We start from the raw sequence: 10,336 nt of genomic DNA, 5'->3' as shown, positions 1-10,336 counted from the left end.
GCACAAATGTGCCTCTGCTTTTGGATCCAAAGTTGATCCTCGACTACATTGATCTCTGGCACAAGGACCCAAACACTCCTATGCCTGACTTCAAGCTGACTCCTGGCCAAAGTCATATGCTGACTGCCTTCATCCAAGAAGAGAAATGGAAATTTGAGAAGGCCAGGCAGCTCAAGAAAGCGCAGTACAGGAAGGAGAAATTCCTGAAGAACAACGTTCTCTCTATGACAACGGATGAACTTGTGAAGATCCAGTCTGAAATCAAAGTCCTCAGCGATGATTTCAATGCTTACTATGCTGATTGGAAAGGAGCCAAGGTCAGGTTTGTTAAACTGACTGAGAAGTTCACCTCCAATGTTGCAGCCCCATTGCAACAAGAAATTCCTCAGGCTGAAGCATCTGCTCAGCCAACTGAAGAACATGCCAGCACCGCTGATGACATTCAGGCTGCTACAGAAAATGTGAGTTCCAGGGCTGATGACTGCATTCCAGCCGCTGATGAAATTGCCAGGGCATCCACTAGTGGTGTGCCTGAAGAAAATGAAGAGGTCAGGGCAACTGCATCAGCTGTGCGTGAAGAAAATCAACCACATTCCTCTGCTCCTCCTGCGCCTACCCCAACTCCAATTCTTCCATCTGCATCACATGTGAAGAAGACCAAGGCTGCAGAGCGTGCAGCAGTGAAGAAAAGGAAAGCATCAGCTCCTTCAGATTCTTCAGCACCGAAGAAGATGAAGAAATTGACAAGCTCATTTGCTAATCCAATTGATGCTGTTCTTGTTTCCTCCATGCCATCAAAGGAAATCGTCCCTTTTGATGAAGAATATGTGATCCCTAGCGGATCTGATGAAGAAAATCCTTCTGCTGCTTCGTCAGAGCAGATGGATGAAGAAATTGAAGTGGATAAAATCCCTTCAACCCCCACAGTTTCCTCGCCTATGCCTCAGTTTACTGCTGAAGAGGCCGGCGTTGAAGAAATAGAAGATGAAGATGTGGACATTGGCTGTACCACACCAGTGATGAATGATGACTTTTGGGAAAGTCAGCACCCCAACTCTCCACTCTTCACACCTTTACAACAAATTCCTCAGTCCCCTGTTGCTACTGAAGTACAAATGGGATCTGAAGAACCTCGTGCAACCCCATCTGTCCATGAAGAAATTCCAGTCACTAGTGCTGAAGAAACTGCTACTGCTGAATCACTGAAGACACAGACTGCCACTGAAGAGGAACCAGAAATTCCTCAGCCTGAAGAACCTGAGATTGCCATTCCCGAGGTTGTAATACTGACGCTCCTCTGCCCAAGCCAAAGGATCCATTCTCAAGGAAGCAAAAATTCAAGGCTAATGATTTCTTCGGCGAGCACGTATTCTTCACTGATTACAACCCCTATGACTCTGCTCGCATTAGGAAGAGGCGTTTCTGGACTGCCAGCCAGGCAAATTTTTATTCCTCAGTGCTGTTCAACAAAGACAAAGTCTTCGATCATGAGCACATTCCTCACGTGGACATGGAATCTCTGCCGTGCTTCGTGCCAGTCCTCAGTGTTCTTTACGATGCTGGACTGTTAAATTTCTGCACTGATATATGTGATTGGAATGAAGAGCTCATTCTTCAATTTTATGCAACTCTGCACATCACCGGAGACTCTGAAGATGTGAATTCATGGGTGCTGGACTGGATGTCTGAAAATACTCACTACAAGGCACCAACTACTGAATTGCTTCGTGCTTTGCCTCTCAGTCCTCCCCTTGAAGCTGCTCGTTGCGTTTACAGTGAACCTGAGCTTACAGATCACTATATGCAAGTGCTGATGAAGCCATTGAAGCCAGGTCAGGCCCCAAGAACTAAATTCCTTGTGAAGGAATTGTTATATGTGCCTCGGACTGTCTATCACATTCTGACGAAGACATTGAGTCCTATCAAGGGCCACGACTCGAATGAAGAAGAAGTCGTTGGCATCATGAAGAATCTGCTTTTCAATATCATTCATGGCGTTCCCGTCAACTTCCATGATTTCTTCATGAGGACTCTGCCCAATGTCGCAATGTCACCGTTTGAGTTGAAGCCTTATGCTCCGTGGATTATGAGATTCATCAGAACAAGGTCTTTACTCAACTACAAAGCTGATACACTGAACCATTGCAGCTACTTGCCCCCAATTGAAGTCCTCAAACGGACATTTTCCTCAGCTGATGAAAAGGGCAAGGCTACTGCTATTATTGATGAAGGCATTCGTCCATTGGATGGTCAATTTCGCAAGGCTGCATCCTACTCCACCAATGATGACTCTGCCACCCATGACTCTGCCGCCAATGCAACCAAGCCAAATCCTCAAGGCATAGCTCCCAGGGTGATGACTGACCGTGAGCTTCTCCTCAGTCTTCACCAGAAGGTTGATCGCAATCACAAATGGGTCAAGCGTCAGTTTGGTTCAATTCTTTACAACATGACTGCTACCCACAATGCAGTGAAGAAAAACCATTACTACCTTCATGAAACCCTCAACCGCACCTGGGTTGTTCTGTCGCACATTTATAGCACAGAAGATCTGAAGAAAATGGGTATCAAGGAGGACTTTGACTGGTCTGCACCTCCACCGAATAAATACAAGAAGGTCAAGGTTCCGTCCTTGGTGGCCAGCTCCTATTCTTCATCGCGTGACACCGACGAGCATGAAGACTTGGACGACACTGCGGCAGGCCCTACATCAACAAACGACCCCAACAACGCTGGCACTCCTTCATCAACTTGATATTCTTCAGGGGCGTTAGTCCTCATTTCCGAACCTTTTGGTCATTCGATGACAAAGGGGGGGGGGAATTTGAGTTAGTCTTCAAGCGGGTCTTTCTTTTATGGGCGTTTTTTTCTAAGTTACAACTCTTGTTCTTCTGATGACTTTGTTGGATCGAGTTGTAAACTTAAAACTCTATGGTGGCCTAATACTTTTGCTGTTTCTTCTGCATGCTTATTCCTCGTTAATATTATTGCACGCATGCTGAATTACATCAGTCACCATATTTCATCATGCATTTCAAATTCTTCATATATTATGTCAAATGCGTGTATGAATTACAAGATATAGGGGGAGATCTCCATGATTCAACTCTTCAAGTGTGCTTTGCTTCAAAAGCAAATTCCTCACTATGCACATCTTCAGGGGGAGTTCTTCTATATCTTGCAATCAAATTCCTCAATATCAGTATTTACACTTCATATGTTTATCCCCGTTGAAAACTTAACCTATATTTTCATCAATCACCAAAAAGGGGGAGATTGTAAGTGCATCTAGTGCCCCTTAGTGATTTTGGTGTATTGAAGACTTATAGGTTAAGGGACTAATGTGTTTATAAGTGTACACAGGTCTATAAGTCTATGAGGAGTTTGATATTTACAGAGAAAGTCGACCCCTAAAAATGAAGTTCTTCGACTGAAGACTTTGGATTTCTGAAGACTTTCTGAAGACTTTGAAAGTGAAGAAATTGGTGTGACCTTGAAGACTTGTATTCATTTGAGGAACATCAAGCATGAAGACTTTTGTTTTCGTAGTTTCATTTTCTCTTTCTTGAGTCATAGGAAACACCGTACTGTTAAAGGGGGTCGAGGAAATACTAAGGAAAAATTTCCATGTGATGCTCAACTCAAAATCCTACACCTACCAACCCCTTCGAGCGAAGCCATTGGAAATCTCATACAGTTCAGTCATATTCTTCAGTGACAGAGACGAAGTTCTTCTGGTCTCTGAGGAATTTGTTCTGACTGAGGAGTTAGGAATTCGCCAGTGCGAATTTCCTACACAGTGAGGAACATGATAGCCCTGAGGAATTTGATACTCAAATTTCCGACCGTTGCTGTGCTACGCGCCAACTGTCCCAAAAATGTCTTATCCACCTAACGGTCATATCATTGAAGGGCATTTATGTCTTATCATGTCGGGCTGCTCCCTAGGCTATAAATAGCCGCCCCCTACAACCACTAGCTGGTTGGCTGCTCCGAGAGAAACTGACACTTGTCATTTGAGAGCATCCCATCCTCCGAGGACTTTGAGCGAAAATCATCAAGTGAGGAAAACCCAAACCCAAACACCTACAAACCCAAAGTGATTGAGCATCACAGAAGAGATTGATCCTGCGTGGATCCGACGCTTGTTACCTTTGAAGACTGTGCTTCTTCCAGACGGTTAGGTATCATGGTCTAGAGCATCCAAGAGGAATTGTGGATCGCCGAGTGACCGAGTTTGTGAAGGTTCGGAAGTCACCCGAAGACTTACCACGAGTGATTGGGCGAGGTCTGTGTGACCTTAGCTCAAGGGGAATACAGTGTGGACTAAGTGTCCTGGACTGCGTGTCATGGACTGGGTGTCCGGGACTATGTGTCCTCAGGTTTGAATACCTAGCCGCCCTAACCTGACGTACAACTGTCACAGCAGTTGGAACTGGTCTACCAAATCATTGTCTTCACCAATTCAACTGGTTCTATTTCCTCAACTCTTCCATTTCCTCATTACTTTGTTGTGTGCTTGTCATATCTATGTTTGAAGACTTTAACTAAAGACTTTCTCAATTTCCTTAGTTCAATTTCTTCAGTCTGTTTGTCTTCATCCTATGTTATCCTGTGATTACGCTTTCTGTACTCGGTGGTTGTCTTCATTTCATCATGATGACCATGCTTGTATTCTGTTATGCTTACTTTTGAGTACTTATTCCGCTGCAAGTAGTTCTTCGCTAAGGAGTTTCCTCACCGGCAAATTCCTCAGTGAAGAATTCATAAAAATTGCCTATTCACCCCCCTCTAGTCGATATAACGCACTTTCAAGTGGAACCCGCATGTGCCAACCCCTATGCATAAGTTCACAATGTTATGGAACCCGCAAGTTGATTACCAAATCATACATCAAGTGGATCACGTGATATCCCATTGTCACCACAGATAGGCGCACATGCAAGACATACATCAAGTGTTCTCAAATCCTTAAAGACTCAATCCGATAAGATAATTTCAAAGGGAAAACTCAATCCATCACAAGAGAGTAGAGGGGGAGAAACATCATAAGATCCAACTATAATAGCAAAGCTCGTGATACATCAAGATCGTACCACCTCAAGAACACGAGAGAGAGAGAGAGAGATCAAACACATAGCTACTGGTACATACCCTCAGCCCCGAGGGTGAACTACTCCCTCCTCGTCATGGAGAGCGCCGGGATGATGAAGATGGCCACCGGAGAGGGACTCCCCCCTCCGGCAGGGTGCCGGAATGGGTCTAGATTGGTTTTCGGTGGCTACAGAAGCTTGCGGCGGCGGAACTCCCGATCTAGGTTATGTTCTGGGGGTTTCTGTATATATAAGAGGTTTTGGCGTCGAGAACAAGTCAGGGAGGTAGGGAGGCGCGCCCAGGGGGTGGGCGCGCCCCCACCCTCGTGGGGAGCCCGGGACTCTTCTCGCCCAACTCTTTTACTCCATGTCCTTCTTCTGGTCCAAAAATAAGTTCCGTGAAGTTTCAGGTCAATTGGACTCCGTTTGGTTTTCCTTTTCTGTGAAACTCAAAAACAAGGAACAAACAGAAACTGGCACTGGGCTCTAGGTTAATAGGTTAGTCCCAAAAATCATATAGAATAGCATATAAATGCATATAAAACATCCTAGAAGGATAATATAATAGCATGGAACAATAAAAAATTATAGATATGTTGGAGACGTATCAGCATCCCCAAGCTTAATTCCTGCTCGTTCTCGAGTAGGTAAATGATAAAAACAGAATTTCTGATGTGGAATGCTACCTAACATATTTATCAATGTAATCTTCTTTATTGTGGCAAGAATATTCAGATCCGAAAGATTCAAGACAAAAGTTTAATATTGACATAAAAATAATAATACTTCAAGCATACTAACCAAGCAATTATGTCTTCTCAAAATAATATAGCCAAAGAAAGCTCATCCCTACAAAATCATATAGTTTGTCTATGCTTCATTTTCGTCACACAAAATGCTCTCATCATGCACAACCCCAATAACAAGCCAAGCAATTGTTTCATACTTTAGTATTCTCAAACTTTTTTCAACTTTCACGCAATACATGAGCGTGAGCCATGGACATAGCACTATGGGTGGAATAGAATATGATGATGGGGGTTGTGTGGATAAGACAAGAAGGGAGAAAATCTCACATTGACGCGGCTAATCAATGGGCTAGGGAGATGCCCATCAATTGATGTCAATGCAAGGAGTAGGGATTGCCATGCAACGGATGCACTAGAGCTATAAATGTATGAAAGCTCAACAAAAGAAACTAAGTGGGTGTGCATCCAACTTGCTTGCTCACGAAGACCTAGGGCATTTGAGGAAGCCCATTGTTGGAATATACAAGCCAAGTTCTATAATGAAAAATTCCCACTAGTATATGAAAGTGACAAAACAAGAGACTCTCTATCATAAAGATCATGGTGCTACTTTGAAGCACAAGTGTGGAAAAAGGATAGTAGCATTGTCCCTTTTATTTCTTCTTTTATTTCTTTTTTTCTTTTTTTGGGCCTTTCTCTTTATTTATTTATTTGGGACAATGCTCTATTAATGATGATCATCACACTTCTATTTATTTACAACTCAATGATTACAACTGGATACTAGAACAAAATATGACTATATGAATGCCTCCGGCGGTGTACCGGGATGGGCAATGAATCAAGAGTGTCATGTATGAAACAATATGCATGGTGGCTTTGCCACAAATACGATGTCAACTACATGATCATGCAAGGCAATATGACATTGATGAAGCGTGTCATATTAAACGGAACGGTGGAAAGTTGCATGGCAATATATCTCGGAATGGCTATGGAAATACCATGATAGGTAGGTATGGTGGCTGTTTTGTGGAAGATATAAGGAGGTTTATGTGTGATAGAGCGTATCGTATCACGGGGTTTGGATGCATCGGCGAAGTTTGCACCAACTCTCAAGGTGAGAAAGGGCAATGCACGGTACCGAAGAGGCTAGCAATGGTGGAAGGGTGAGAGTGCGTATAATCCATGGACTCAACATTAGTCATAAAGAACTCACATACTTATTGCAAAAATCTCCAAGTCATGAAAAACCAAGCACTACACGCATGCTCCTAGGGGGATAGATTGGTAGGAAAAGACCATCGCTCGTCCCCGACCGCCACTCATATGGATGACAATCAAAGAACACCTCATGTTTCAAATTTGTTACACAACTTTTACCATACGTGCATCCTACGGGACTTGCAAACTTCAACACAAGTATTTCTCAAATTCACAACTACTCAACTAGCACAACTTGAATATCACTATCTCCATCTCTCAAAACAATCATCAAGTATCAAACTTCTCTTAGTATTCAATGCACTTATATGAAAGTTTTTATTATATTCCTCTTGGATGCCCATCATATTAGGACTAAATTCATAACCAAAGAAAATTACCATGCTGTTTAGGACTCTCAAAATAATATAAGTGAAGCATGAGAGTTCATATATTTCTTCAAAATAAAACTACTGCCATGCTCTAAAAAGATATAAGTGAAGCACTAGAGCAAATGAGAAACTACTCCAAAAGATATAAGTGAAGATCAATGAGTAGTTGAATAATTATGTAACTATGTGAAGACTCTCTAACATTTAAGAATTTCAGATCTTGGTATTTTATTCAATCAGCAAGCAAAACAAAACAAAATAAAATTATGCTCCAAGCAAAACACATATCATGTGGTGAATAAAAATATAGCTCCAAGTAAAGTTACCGATGAACGAAGACGAAAGAGGGGATGCCATCCGGGGCATCCCCAAGCTTAGGCTTTTGTTTGTCCTTAAATATTACCTTGGGGTACATTGGACATCCCCAAGCTTAGGCTCTTGCCACTCCTTATTCCATAGTCCATCGAATCTTTACCCAAAACTTGAAAACTTCACAACACAAAACTTAACAAAAAACTCGTAAGCTCCGTTAGTATAAGAAAATAAATCACCACTTAGGTACTGTTGTGAACTCATTCTAAATTCAAATTGGTTTAATATCTACTGTATTCCAACTTATCTATGGTTCATACCCTCCGATACTACTCATAGATTCATCAAAATAAGCAAACAACACATAGAAAACAGAATCTGTCAAAAACAGAACAGTCTGAATCTGTATCAAACGTATACTTATGGAACTCCATAAATTCTGAAATAAATTGCTGGACGTTAGGAATTTGTCTATTAATCATATGCAAAAAGAATCAACTAAATATCACTCCCTAGTAAAAACTAGCAGCTAATCTCGTGAGCACTAAAGTTTCTGTTTTTTACAGCAAGATCATAAAGACTTCACCCAAGTCTTCCCAAAGGTTCTACTTGGCACAAACACTAATTAAAACATAAAACCACATCTAACCAGGGGCTAGATGAATTATTTCTTACTAAAAATAACCAAAAAGCAAGAAAAAAATAAAATTGGGTTTCCTCCCAACAAGCGCTATCGTATAACGCCCCTAGCTAGGCATGATGATTTCAATGATGCTCACATAAAAGATAAGAATTGAAACACAAAGAGAGCATCATGAAGCATATGACTAACACATTTAAGTCTAAACCACTTCCTATGCATAGGGATTTTGTGAGCAAACAACTTATGGGAACAATAATCAACTAGCATAGGAAGGCAAAACAAGCATAACTTCAAAATTTTAAGCACATAGAGAGGAAACTTGATATTATAGCAATTCCTACAAGCATATATTCCACCCTCATAATAATTTTCAGTAGCATCATGAATGAATTCAACAATATAACCATCACATAAAGCATTATTTTCATGATCCACAAGCATAGAAATTTTATTACTCTCCACATAAGCAAATTTCTTCTCATGAATAATAGTGGGAGCAAACTCAACAAAATAATTATCATGTGAGGCATAATCCAATTGAAAACTAAAATCATGATGACATGTTTCATGGTTAGCATTATTCTTTATAGCATACAAGTCATCACAATAATCATCATAGATAGCAACTTTGTTCTCATAATCAATTGGAACCTCTTCCGAAATAGTGGATTCATCACTAAATAAAGTCATGACCTCTCCAGACATTATCACAATAATATTCAACATCCTCCAAAATAGTAGGATCATTACTTCCTAAAGTTGACACTCTTCCAAACCCACTTTCATGAATATAATCATCGTAAATAGGAGGCATGCTTTCATCATAATAAATATTCTTATAAAAACTTGGGGGACTAAACATATCACCTTCATCAAACATAGCATCCCCAAGCTTGTGACTTTGCATATCATTAGCATCATGGATATTCAAAGAACTCATACTAACAACATTGCAATCATGCTCATCATTCACGTATTTTATGCCAAGCATTCTATGTTATTCTTCTTCTAGTACTTGAGCACAATTTTCCTTTCCATCATTTTCACGAAAGACATTAAAAAGATGAAGCATATGAGGCACCCATAATTCCATTTTTTGTGGTTTTCTTTTATATACTAAACTAGTGATAAAACAAGAAACTAAAGGATTCGATTGCAAGATCTAAAGATATACCTTCAAGCACTCACCTCCCCGGCAACGGCGCCAAAAAAGAGCTTGATGTCTACTACGCAACCTTCTTCTTGTAGACGTTTTTGGGCCTCCAAGTGCAGAGGTTTGTAGGACAGTAGCAAATTTCCCTCAAGTGGATGACCTAAGGTTTATCAATCCGTGGGAGGCGTAGGATGAAGATGGTCTCTCTCAAACAACCCTGCAACCAAATAACAAAGAGTCTCTTGTGTCCCCAACACATCCAATGCAATGGTAAATTGTATAGGTGCACTAGTTCGGCGAAGAGATGGTGATACAAGTGCAATATGGATGGTAGATAAAGGTTTTTGTAATCTGAAAATATAAAAACAGCAAGGTAACTAATGATAAAAGTGAGCACAAACGGTATTGCAATGCGTTGAAACCAGGCCTAGGGTTCATACTTTCACTAGTGCAAGTTCTCTCAACAATAATAACATAATTGGATCATATAACTATCCCTCAACATGCAACAAAGAGTCACTCCAAAGTCACTAATAGCGGAGAACAAACGAAGAGATTATGGTAGGGTACGAAACCACCTCAAAGTTATTCTTTCTAATCAATCTATTCAAGAGTCCGTAGTAAAATAACACGAAGCTATTCTTTCTGTTCGATCTATCCTAGAGTTCGTACTAGAATAACACCTTAAGACACAAATCAACCAAAACCCTCATGTCACCTCAAGTATCCATGGGTATGATTATACGATATGCATCACACAATCTCAGATTCATCTATTCAAACCAACACAA

This window comes from Triticum aestivum, chromosome 1D (genome assembly GCF_018294505.1).
Source record: "Triticum aestivum cultivar Chinese Spring chromosome 1D, IWGSC CS RefSeq v2.1, whole genome shotgun sequence".
Lineage (NCBI taxonomy): Eukaryota > Viridiplantae > Streptophyta > Magnoliopsida > Poales > Poaceae > Triticum > Triticum aestivum.
This window is presented reverse-complemented; position numbering follows the sequence as displayed.